This window comes from Pogona vitticeps, chromosome 15 (genome assembly GCF_051106095.1).
Source record: "Pogona vitticeps strain Pit_001003342236 chromosome 15, PviZW2.1, whole genome shotgun sequence".
In the NCBI taxonomy this organism is placed as follows: Eukaryota; Metazoa; Chordata; class Lepidosauria; order Squamata; family Agamidae; genus Pogona; species Pogona vitticeps.
In genome coordinates, this window is record NC_135797.1 from 6,119,058 (window position 1) to 6,131,956 (window position 12,899).

The 12,899-nt window shown below is 44.0% G+C and overlaps 1 protein-coding gene across 3 annotated transcripts in view; it reads right to left on the reverse strand.

Annotated features, from left to right (window-relative positions):
• Positions 1 to 7,174, reverse strand: part of DNAJC4 (DnaJ heat shock protein family (Hsp40) member C4) — a 48,400-nt gene extending 41,226 nt beyond the window's left edge. Inside the window, exons 1-2 of one of the 3 annotated variants that reach the window (XM_020801770.3) lie at positions 7,078 to 7,174; positions 3,673 to 3,770 (exon numbers count right to left, since the gene is read on the reverse strand). The gene's annotated coding sequence lies outside the window, so the exon portion shown is untranslated. Of the gene's footprint in view, positions 1 to 3,672; positions 3,771 to 5,460; positions 5,516 to 7,077 lie in introns of those variants that run through there. The other 2 variants (XM_078381955.1, XM_072984054.2) reach the window with 2 other exon arrangements.
• Between the last annotated feature and the right edge of the window lie 5,725 nt (positions 7,175 to 12,899).

Here is a 12,899-nt window from a genome sequence, read left to right on the forward strand (position 1 = left end):
AAGGCCTCCCTGATGATCGACACTCAATCAGGCTCATCAAGGGGGACACGGTCCTTGAGTTTGCTTGGACCCCAGTCATTGAGGGCTGTATCGATGAGAACCAGCATTGTGAATTATGCTCAGAAATGAAGCTGCTGTAACAGAGGGATTATGTGATCCCTGTATCCAGCCCGTTAGCATTCTGGCTCCCGGGTTTTGGACCTGCTGAAGTTTCTGGACACTTTTCAACGCAGACCCACATAGAGTGCATTACAGTAATCCGGCCAGTTTGTAGCCAGGGCATGTGTCACTAATCTCTGAAGGGCCAGATCCTACCCCCTCCTCTCTCCATACATCCGCATCCCCCATCACCTTGCTTCTTTCTTCCACCCGTCCTGTCAACTCAGCACTATTAGGTGTTTATTTGTTCTCGTTTTGGCGTTCGCACAAACACCATCTGGCTCATTACTGCTCATAGTCCACTAAATCATTTTTACACCGTTAAGCAGGGGAGCAAAAATGAAATAAATTGAAGGATAAAAGGTTGCCAGGCTGGGAGCCCAAACTAGCAGCAGAGGTTTGCCAAGTGACCTCCCTCTCATTTTTTTAAGTAGATACTTAAAACGGAACTATTTAAAGCTGCCTCTTATTAACTGTGTGCCATTCTGGTGTCCAACTGTGGTTTAAATCTGATTAAATAGGATTTGGCATGTTACGTTACCATTTATTGTTTGTTGATGTTTACAATTGCGGCATTATTTGTAGCCTATATATGTTGGTTGTTAACTGTTCAGAGAGTGCGTATCACATACTATTGGGTGGCGTATATAAGTACAGTGGTGCCTCGCATTACGATGTTAATTCGTTCCAGCGAAATCACTGTAGAACGAAAGCATCGTAAAGCAAAATTATAAAGCCCATAGAAACGCATTAAAACCCGTTTAATGCGTTCCAAGGGGCTTAAAACTCACCGTCCAGCGAAGCTCCTCCATAGGGCAGCCATTTTCGCTGCCTGTCTTGCGAGGAATCCATCCCTAAACACAGCGGGGAGCCATGTTATTTACCCGGCGGCTATTTTGAAACCACCGATCAGCTGTTGGAAAATTGTTGTTTTGCAAAGAATCGGTTCCTGAAGCAGGGAATCGATCATCGCAAAGCGAAATTCCACCATAGGAAACATCGTTTTGCGATCGCAAAAGCGATCACAAAAAGTTCATCGTAATGCGATTTTGTCGTTAAACGAAGCAATCATAATGCGAGGCACCACAGTATATAAGAATAAATAAATAAAATAACATCTAAAAGTCCGGAACAATTCATGCCCCATTTTTCCAAGGAGAAATTTCAAATCCAAGGGCATCTCACAAGCAGATTGGAACATACAACTTTCCCACCATGGGTGAAAACCGACACTAATTAGAACAGTACCATTCCCTTTGGCTCGGTAGAGCAAAGGACAACCAGCTCATCTGTAGTTTTTACCGCTGGAACCCTTTTGCAAGCAGCTGCGGCAGCAGGCGGCCCGTTTTCACAGCAGCCGTATCACTTACAAGAAAACCGCCATCTATTAAACTAGGCCAGGGTTAGGCCTGCCCTAGGGAGAGCTTCTGCAGCTTAGCAGAATGCAAGAATCACAAACCCCATAAGCTTAAGCAACCTTAATTTAAACAAAAGGGAAATGCAAAAACAGTGGGGAGGTGTGTGTGAAAAGGGAAATAATATTCCAAGCTTGTGGCTGCTGTTTAAAAAGGCAGAGATGCTCAGGCCCCTCAGGGCATGTGCTGACGGATTCATACCATATAAGTAGCTGCCTTTCCACCTGGCATGTAAGCAAGTGACAACCGGATAGGCCTGGAATGCCCAACCCAGGGGATGCTCAAGAAGAACCACAACCTGCAGTCATTTTTATTTATTTATCTATTTAAAATATTTTTACCCCCCGCCTTTCTCCTTAAAAGGAACCAAACCCACTTACCTCTTTAAAAGACAATATAAAGCTACCAACAGGGAAACGAAAAAGGATCAAACAACTACTGTAATTAAAAAAAATCTTTAAACAACACCAGAATACATTCAAAGCAGTAAGGTAGAACAATTTGTTTTAAAAACCCCACTCAGGCAAGCCAGTCACTCCTGGAAAGCTTGCCTGAAAACAAAGGTCTTGGCCTGCTTGCGGAAGGACTGAAAAGGTGGAGCCAGCTGGGCGTCTTGTGGGAGGGAGTTCCAAAGTCTAGGAGCAGCCACAGAGAAGGGCCTCTCCTGTGTACCGGGCACTCACAACAGGCAGCCTACAAGCATAGCATGCTCCATGAATCATGTTCTCCCCCATGCCACCAAATTCCACACACTGCGTTTGTTTTCCATGCAAAAGATCCCAAGTTCAAGTTCCAATATGGCCTGCTAGGGCCAGGGAAAACTACAGCTAGATCCCTCGGCGACCGGCAGCTGGCCTGCAGTGTTCAAGGCAGAAAACCTACCGGCTCTTACTGAGAGATGCCCAAGAATCAGGCCTGCGACTTTTGCATATAACACTCCGCAAACTGCACAGAGGTCAACTTTCCCCCAACCTGGTGGTGGCTTCCTGGTTTGAAATAGGAGGTTTTTGGGCAGGCAGCTGGCTTCCTATGTGAAAACCTAGGAGGGGTAACCATCAGGCTACACCCAGGTGTGGCACAGTTCCATTATAAGCTCCCTTATCACCAGAAACAGGAATTTATAAGGGAAGAATTAACGCAACCCACCCAAAGGGGCAAGGGTGGCACCCACCCACCCATGGATGACCCACTTCCTCCCAGTGTAGTCTTCTGCAGCTTTGGTTTCAGCGCTTATCTGTTTGTGCAGCCCTACTTGAGAGAAGTCACCAGAGGGATACTGCCGTTTAGTAAGCCCAGTCACCGTTTGGTTATCAAAGCAGCCAACAGGGCAATCATATTGTTTAACTTGGTATACTGGATTCACACACCCTTCCTCCTTCAAGGATAAAAGGGCAAAAGCATGGAAACGGTTAGGATGCTGCTCCATCAGCACTTTGAGCATTGTTGGTTTTTTTAAGGACATCGTTGTGTTACTTTGAGACGTCAAGAACATCATTAATATTATAGTTGACTCATTTGCAAAAGCAACACCGTATTGTACTGTTATGATCAGCAGACCAAAAAAAAGAAGCAAAATACAGTACTGTATCTCCAGTACCCTCTAGTGGCTAATTCTGATATAATTTATTTATTACTTTTAATCTAGAAACGTAAAAAATTAAGGAGACTGAGGCTGAATCAGAGTATTTCGGCTTTCCCGAGGCTTGACTGGCAGCCTATTTTAAACTTCCGTTTGGATCACAGAGACTGGGTTATTTCAGGGCCAGCGTCCACACCAGCCTCTCAATCTGATGCAGTCTGATCTACACCACAGCCTCCCCCTTCCCTTGATCCCACCTTTTGCTGATCTCTGGTTCTCCTTTTATGATTTACTGTAAAGCTGGCGAGTTCCTTAAAGTGTTGCAGAGTGCCAGGAAAGAGGGACAGTTTTCCAAAATTCTCCATAACATACAGTGGTACCTCACTAGACGATTACTCCGCAGTACGTTTTTTTGCTAGACGATGACTTTTTGCGATCATTATAGTGATTCGCAAAACAGTGTTTCCTATGGGGGATTTTTGCTGGGTGATGATTTGGAAATAATAAGTAATAACTCACCTAACTTATTTCAGGAATGGTAAGATTCTTCTGCGCCTTCCATCCAGAGAACAGAAAAATCACAGAGGTTAACTGCACAGACAGTCTTCGTTAAGATCCTGCAGAAGTTGACATGATGATGTATTAGTCGAACAGCACATTAACAAAACTATAAACAGAAACTACCTTTCTAGGATTTTGCTACCTGAGATAAGGCGGGTAGAGGGTAGTGATAGGACCATCTCAGTGATGGCACCCTATCTTTGGAATTCCCTTCACAAAGGTAAATCTGTTATTTTTGCAATGCTGAGCCACTATCTTGGTTTGCCCTTGCCTAGATTTTATTATGTGTTTACATACCGTATGTAACTGACACTTTCTGAGCCATGTTTAGGCAAGACAGTTCACAAAATGCAACTTCAAAAATAAAAGCACAAATAAAGGCCAACATTACACTGGCCAAAATCCTGTTGCAGAGTTATACAAGTGGCCGATCAGACCAGATGGGCGGGATATAAATCAATCAAACAAACAAATAGACAAACAAATAAATAAATACAAAAGGTGTAGCTTTTAGCAGTGAATTGCCATCAGTTAAGAAATCTTTGTAGGCATGCTCTACTGCCCACTGAGTCACACAACTCAGTAAGCAACAGAACATGCCTACAGATTTCTTAATCTAGCGAACTTCGCTTCAAAATATATGCCTTTTGCATAAGTCATAACAGGATTTTGATCACTGAATGTAAATCTTCATCCACCTTGTTCATACTTTATCACGCCCTGCTGTTCTAATGAGACAACAGCATTTTTTTTACACAGCTGATTTGAATTGCTAGCCACTCAGGAACCTATAATCATAATCTTAAAGGTAAAGATTCCCCTTGACAATTTTTGTCCAGTCGTGTCCGACTCTAGGGGGCGGCGCTCATCCCGCTCTTCAAGCCATACAGCCAGCGTTTGTCCGAAGACAATCTTTCCGTGGTCACATGGCCAGTGTGATTTAGACACGGAACGCTGTTTACCTTCCCACCGAGATGGTACCTATTTATCTACTCGCATTTGCATGCTTTCAAACCGCTAGGTTGGCGGGAGCTGGGACAGGCAACGGGTGCTCATTCCGTCGCGTGGATTCGAACTTACGACTGCTGGTCTTCTGACCCTGCAGCACAGGCTTCTGCGGTTTAGCCCGCAGCGCCACCACGATTGGAAGGGTCCCATAGATCATTGAGTCCAGCCTATGGCCGTACTAGAGCAGTATGACAGTAGAACTATTGACCTCGGGAGTTGGTGAGTGCTCCAACACTGGAGGCATTCAAGAAAAACTTAGATAATCACCTCAAAGATCTGCTTTGATTCTATTCCTGCACTGAACAGAGGGCTGGACTTGATGGCCTTGTAGGCCCTTTCCAACTTCACTTTTCTATGAGTCTATGATTCTATGTCAGGGAGGCACAGTCAGGAATTTAACCCCCAACTTCTGGCTCCACAGCCAGAGACCTCAACCACTGAGCTATCAAGCAGTCTTAGTATATACTGATGGGTTCAAGATGAAGTAATTCAGTTAAATAATTTTTAAGATTCAGCATATTATTCCTCTCTCCTTTCTTCCACAAGAACTTCCATACTCTCCGAACTATTGGTCATCCTGGTTGGGTCTGCCCAGAACTGACATCCAAAACATCTAGAACAGCCATTTTCAACGGCTTTCTTTGGCCACAGCCCTTTTAGGAACGCTTCTCAGGTTCCACAGCTGCTTGCCAAACAATGATACAATACAATCAGGTGAATAGAAAGCCCCCTTCTCACATTTTTCAGTCTGTGGCCCCTCCAAATGTGACAGGATGCTGCCCCTTGAGAATGGCTGATCTAGAAAACCAAGTGTTTTCACAGCAAAACTTACAACCAACAGAAGAAGTAACAGAAATCTCAAATACTCTACAGTAAATAGTGTGCAAGCAATGGAGAGAAAGCCAGACAAACAGATGAAAAGCAAGACATACAAATAAAAATTTTAGGGTTCAAAATAACCACTTATCTCCTTCCAAAAACTACAATAGGTAGACCATGGATTTAAACCTAAGTTGAACAATTTAAACGGGCAGATTAATCAAATGTTTTAGGTTGAGTAATGGAGAAGGAGGGGAAATGAGGAGGTGAGCTGGCAGGAAAGTGTACCACAATTACAAAGTTTGTTTGTAATTCCAACCAAAGGTTTATATTCTCACTTTCAATCCATCATGGGACCTATTCCTGCAAAGAACATTGCTCATAAAGATTGATTGCTGCAGTTAGCGCAACTGGAAGAAAATAGGAAATATAACTGATATCAAAGTAATTAATGGTATTAAGAAAAGATGCATAAACTTCAGTTTGCAAGATCTGAGCAGGGCTGTTAATGATCCTTAATTAACAGGGTTGCCATGACTCACAAGTGACTTGATTATATGGTACATAATAACATAACCATTACTAAGCATGATCACCCGCCCTTTTGAATTCCCAGCTGCTACATATTGGTGCAAAAGCTAGACAGTGGTAGGGGGAAAACTGATTTGTTTGAAATATGGTTCTGGAAGAGAGCTTTGCTAACACCCTGGACTGTCAGAAAGACAAAAAAAGCCGGTCCTAGAGCAAATCAAGCCTGAACTTTCTATGGAAGCAAAAATTATAGAACTGAGGCTGTCATATTTTGGGGGAACATCATTAGAACATAAGACTTACTAGGAAAGACAACAATGTTGAAGAACTGTTTGATAGCTCAGTGGTTTAGGAAGATAGAAGTTCTATTCCCCTGTGCCTTCCTTGAGAAGGGCTGAACTCAATGGTCCATACAGCCCCTTCCAGCTCTGCAGTTCTAAGATGCTGATGATGGTGGTTTAAAAAGTTGAAGCAGCAGGAAAAGAAGTCAAAATATGAGATGCACTGAAATCAATAGAAACTGAGCAGGGCTGTCAAAGACAGGGCATTTTGGAGCTGCCCCAATCCTCACGGAGCATAACTACGTCTGGATTTCACACTATATCCATCGTGCATTTATATATTTTTTTTGTTACGGATCGAGCTTCCCCCAAAGCTGCAGGATCACGACCTACGTATGGAGAGAAAGATCAATACGATTTCCAGGGCGGAACTATAATACGGCGGGCAGCGGATTCCAGGGGTACGAAATAGGGGGTGACACCCATTCCCAACACCGGGGTCGAGAGAAGGTGGGGGGGAAGGTTAAACAAAGACGCACAGCAATGGCGGGGCAAACGCCACACCGGGGGGGAAGGGGAACCCAAGTTTCGAGCCGGGTCAATTGGGAGGAAGAACTGAAAAGGCGAATCCAGTCTCAGCGGCCGAAGAAAGCGGCTCCCGGGAGGGAAAAGGGGAGGGGCTATGGAGAGGGGGGAACACAGAGAGGTTACTATGGAAACTTACAGTTCCCCCCTCGCGGCTCGCAGGCGCCATTTTGAGGTCCGCTCTCTCCCTCAGCTCCGCCCCCAGGGGTGTTTAGCCCCGCCCCCTTCTGGACGGGAGGAGGGAGAGAGGGAGGGAGCGACATCCGGGCTCTTCGCCAGGGCTCTCTTAGCATATACCATATATGGGGCCATATGTACTGTAATATCAGCTGTGGGGCCTCTAATGGCAATTTTAGAGTACATATTTTATTTATTTTATTTTATTTATTTATTTAACTTATATGCCGCCCACACTACCCGAAGGTCTCTGGGCGGCTTACAGCATTTAAAATACAATAAAAAGGCAAAATAAAAGGGCAAAATAATTAAAATGCAATTAAAATATATATTCTAAAAATTGCCATCAGACCTACAGGTGATATTATTTCAGTTAAAAGCCATTTGGAACAGGAATTAAAATTAATTAAAATTAATTGCATTTTAATTCTTTTGTCTTTTTATTGTATATTACAATACTATAAAGAAAGAAAGAAATAAATAAAGAAATAAATTCTGAGCCACAACCAGGACTCTAGGATTGGCTTCCTCTAGAGGAGGGAGTCGCTGGGAGGCTGACCTTGCTCTGCCTGCCTCGCTCTGCAAAGCTGCCCCACAGCTAGGGATGCAAAGAGAGCAAGGTCAACCTCCGAGCAAAAAAAAATGTTGTAAATACAACTGGTTACAGGCAGAAGAGCAGGGGCTCGCGGGAAAGTTGGCAACCCAAGGCCAGGGGCAGGAGGCAGGTCTCTTGACCTGTAACGGCCCCTCTGGATCAAAAAAACGTCCTGAGAGGTCTCAGGTCAACAACACCCTGGTCCGATCCAGATGTGTGGATGCATCCACACAAGACACCCAACTCTGCTGGGGATGCTTTGCTTTCCGATCAAAGGCCGGCAAAAGGATGGAATTGGAAGGGGTTCCTCTCTTGACTGGAGAAGGAGCGACGCAAGAGAGGAACCCGGACAGACAGAGCGGGGAATTGGCGAGGCACAAAGGCCCAGAAACAAGAAGAGGTTGTGGGAAGGGTGCCCGGGAGCCCAGGGAGAGAAGGGGTTTCGCCAACAAAAGCCGATTTGTGAAAGTTGCTACGGGAGATTTCACCCACTCGCTAAACGATGCAGGGAAGAAAATTGCGCCTTTTTCTCATGAGATGCTTCCCTCCTACAATGAACGGAAATGGTGTTTCCAGGGTCACCAGCGGCCTGGTTTAGGAGGGGCAGGATTCTCCCCCCCTATGGTGTGAAAGGAAGGCTAAAAGAATTCTTTGAAAGAGGAAGTAACGCTTGTTGTGATGATTGTCTCTCTCCCCCCCCCCGCCCCGTCTCTTGGAGAGCAGCGAGAAGATCCAGGAGCGCCACAACTCAAATTTGCATTTCCTCCAACCTTTGTTAGCATTTTTTATAATATTGGATTTATTTTCAAATATAGGTCTTAAGAGGCAAGTGGAGACACACACACCCATCGGACCTCAGGCTCCATATTCCACCTCAGAACCCAAGCTTCAGCCTAAAGAGGATCATCATGACACGTTTGTCACCACAGCCAGCTTGCCGCTCAGCCCTCCCTCACGTGGTCCCCGTGGCACCAGCAAAAGCCTGCGACCACGTGCCCGGTCCCATCAAAATGGCCTTGCCTTGGTGTCAGCAGAGGAAGGCCGAAGGGCTTGTGTGATTTAGACAGCCGGCTTGACCATTTCAGGTGCGCTGCTGCCACGCTCCTCTCCCACTGCTCCGCCACCCCAGTTCCTGTCGCCCTTGCTTCGGGCGGGCGGCCACCCAGCCGGCCCACTCGCTAGAGCCAAAATTAGGGCTGATCACTGAGGGCTTTGACCACAGCCCAATAATGAAGAGAATCTTAATTAGCAAGACACGTCGGCCTGATTCTGCATCGCTGTCTTTTATTTCTTAGTAGTGGCGAGGGCCGTCTGGTGACTTGCTGGCACCATATTTTCCATGCTGTCCTCTGAAATAGGATATCAAGGAAATACCCCTTCAGCGCCACAGAAAAAAAAAATTAATTCAGCCCAGAAATTGTGTTGGCATCTATAGGAGGAAAACAAACATGTAGCCTGAATGTTTTCCCCACAGTGCGGGATGTCGCAGGTAACAAAATGAAGTAGCATCCTAATGAGAGAAATCCACCTTCATTTTCCTTTTGTTTCCCTTTTCAGATTAATTGTGACATCTTAGGCAAAGACACCGTTCTTATCTGAGAAGTGAAGTGTGTGTGTTCTTTGGGGTTATCAGTTCGGCAGGCCAGATCTGAGTTTGCTGAGTTAGAGTACGGATGTGGCTGGTTGTACAAGAGTCACACCCCTCTCTCAGAAGAAGGGAATGCAAAACCACTTCTGAGTGCTTTATGGGTTGCCATAAATCAAAATCGACAGGAAGGCAGATCATCATCACCTTGCAGAGCTGGAAGGGACTCTGGATCATCAAGTCCGGCCTATGACGAGGAGGCACAGTAAGAAATGGAATGCCCAACCTCTGGTTCTGCGGCCAGATCCCTTAACCACTGAGCTATCCAGCACTTCTACATAATTATAATTATTATTGGTCACAGCACCCATAACGCTTCCTCCTGTCCTGGAAGATGCACGTAAACAGATAATTCTTCCAAGCTGCCTCTCACTGTTTTCCATACTTTTGTGCCAAAAAACCCAGCATCGTTAAAGTGGCCAACCCCTTCTGATGCAAATTGTGTCTGATCCAAGCATTTTAGGGGAATAGGGAAATTTTTCCACCCCAGTTGGTTTTAAGGCTGCCAACTCCTCAGGAAAAAGCCCCGGCTTCTAACAGCACTTTTGCGCTGACGTGAATTAAAAGAAGAAGATCTTCTCACAACATGCAATTTTTTTTGCACACCATTATCACTTGTCGATGCCTGCAGATTTAGCTACAAGGCAGAGGAGCAGAGGCCGGCTGGCTTGGCCACCTCCGTTTTTTGGGCTGAAAAAAAGCAGATGTTGAGGAACTGATTGTGCACCCTCTCTCCCTTTCTCCCCTAGTTCCCCAGTTATTATATGTTCCCCTTCAAAGGTTAAAATTAATTAGTGCCAATTACAAATCAGATTATATACATCCCCTCGACGGGATCAAATCTCTTACTGAATGGAGCTATTGCAACTAGGGCTAACGGGTTTAGCACAAACCAATGGCAAAGCTCTCTTAATTTCCACACATTCCAAACTATCCTAATCCCTTCCTTTGACATGAGAAATTAATTGAGGAATTAAATCTGGCACTCACGACATCCCCAGCTCAGCGTTTGGGGGCCCACTAGTTGTAAATAATTAACTCTTTGTATTTTTTTTTAAGAGTACAATTGGACACAAAATGAGCAACTCAGGAAAAATAAACTGCAAAAATCAGATAGAGATCAACGCAGAAGAAATAGGATAGTTCCAGTAGTGAAGGAACATGGTTTGGCTATCGGTTTCCAAAGGCATATTCCCCCCCCCCATCTACATATGTTGTTCACAACTGCATCCCTCCTGAGTTATCTGTTACTTCTTATTTGAGGTGTGATAAAACTGGGGAATCCACCGGGAGAAATATAGATGCTTCCGAAGCAGCTTCCTACTCCATCTAGTCACTCTCCAGATGTGGGCATCCTGGCCATGGAGCGGAACACATCTGGAGGCTCTCTGGTTGGAAAAGGCTGCTTCAGAGCAGACAACAGTAAAAAGAACAAAGGGGAAATGGGGTGTTTTTATAGAATCTGGCACAAAGCAAGCCAGGGACTTTAAAAGGATAAAGCTTTTGCTAGTACAGTGGTGCCCTGCAAGACGATGTTAATTCGTTCCGTGAAAATCGCTGTTTTGAAAAAACATTGTCTTGCGAAATGCGGTTCCCCATTGGAATGCACTGAAATCCGTTTAATGCGTTCAAATGGGGACAAATTGTTGTCGTTTTGCGAAAATCGCCCATAGGAAAACCACTTTGCAAAGCGCGGATCAGCTGTTAAAATCGCTGTCTTGCGAAAATCGGTCCCGAAAACACCCGTTTTGCGAGTCGCAGACCTAGCTGTCAAAATCGTCGTCTTGCGAAAACCGGTCCCGAAAAAAAAAGTCTTGCAAAGCACGGTCTGAAACATCATATAGTGAAAATTGCCCATAGGAAACACTGTTTTGCAAAGCACTATAGCGATCGCAACAACGCATTGTCATGTGTATTCGTCGTTTTGCGAGGTAATCATCTAGCGGGGCACATAAGGCCTCAAGCCATCTAGCTAGCTGGGTGGATTGTCTGCAAGGATCTCTTTCTCGGTCCCTTTTGATAGCGTCATCCATTTCCTTGTTAATGTTCTCTACATCCTAATCAGATGCATATGTCTTGTTTTCTCCTCTTCCTTGGAATCCCAAATGAATTATTTTCAGCATCAATTTTCTTCTCTCTATTTTTTTTATGTGACATAACTTTGCAGTTATGGCCAGGCAAAGCTGCCTGTCACTTTCTTTCTTTTTTTATTTTTTATCCTAGGATTTGAGAACAAGATTATGGCAAGCCTAATGTCCTTCTGCAGGAGCAGCAGCCACTAAGAAAACTAGGGCAAGTCGCTCGATCGGAAAGAAAATAAATTTAACAACCTGATTTCAACGAAATGCATGATTTTTAATCACTTGTGCCTACATGTCATTATAATTTCATTACAATATGAGACAGATGCATCTGAAGAGGAAAAACAAGATTTTTTAATATTTTTTTAGACAACACAGTGAAGGCCAATTTGGATATAGAAATGGGGTTGGTTGTCCTTATCTTTCCTCCTTTTATCATAACAGAGGCTCAAATTAGATGAGACAGTTAGCACATCATTTGTATTGAAATCATTGATGGTACAGTTAGCATGGCATTGGTGTCGAATTTAATAATTGAAAGACATATGATTGTCAATCATGTACTCTTAGTCAGTCCAGCAAACTTTGTTTTGTGATTGGCCACTGGAAGATGAACACAGGCCTGATTTGCATGTCTGATTTCCCTCTGATGAAAATGTGTTGTCACAGAAAGAAAAGGCTAATTGCAGGAATTGTGCATTTCCCAGTGTGAATTCTCCAGAACATCTTGGTGATGAAGCAAAGTACTGAGATCCAGCATAGTATAGTTTTTTAGAGTGTTTCACGGAGGTTTGGGAAGTCCTTTGTCAGCAAAGAAGGGCAAGACACCCCTGTCTGAAAGAGATTGGGGTCCAGAAGACACAATTAGGTAGAATTCATGTGAATCCTGGCTTCTTGTGAAATAATTCTACATTGGTTTTAATAACACAATCATTAAGCAAACCAGGAATGTTTAGCATGTCATCTAAATTGAGTTTCTTCGCTTGTTACTTCAGAACAAGCCAGGAATTGTAAACCAGATGTTCTTGGACTACGACTCCCAGAAGCCTTCACTACCAACTGTGCTGGCCAGGATTTCTGGGCGTTGAAGTCCAAGAACATCTGGAGGCCCAAGTTTGGGGGCCAATGGCTTCAAGGAAACTCACTTGTGGCCTGATTTCTCCAAGAGTATCTGGGTAAAATGGAGAAGCCACATTGGGACATTATTATTATTATTATTATTATTATTATTATTATTATTATTATTATTATTATTATTATTATTATTATTATTATTATTATTATTATTGTTATTGTTATTGTTATTGTTATTGTTATTGTTATTGTTATTGTTATTGTTATTATCGTCGTCGTCGTCGTCGTCGTTGTCGGCGTCGTTTTTATTCATTCATTCATTCAATTTTTACCCCGCCCCTCTGGACAATGTCTACTGGGGGCGCATTGTTGTTGTTGTTGTTGTTCTT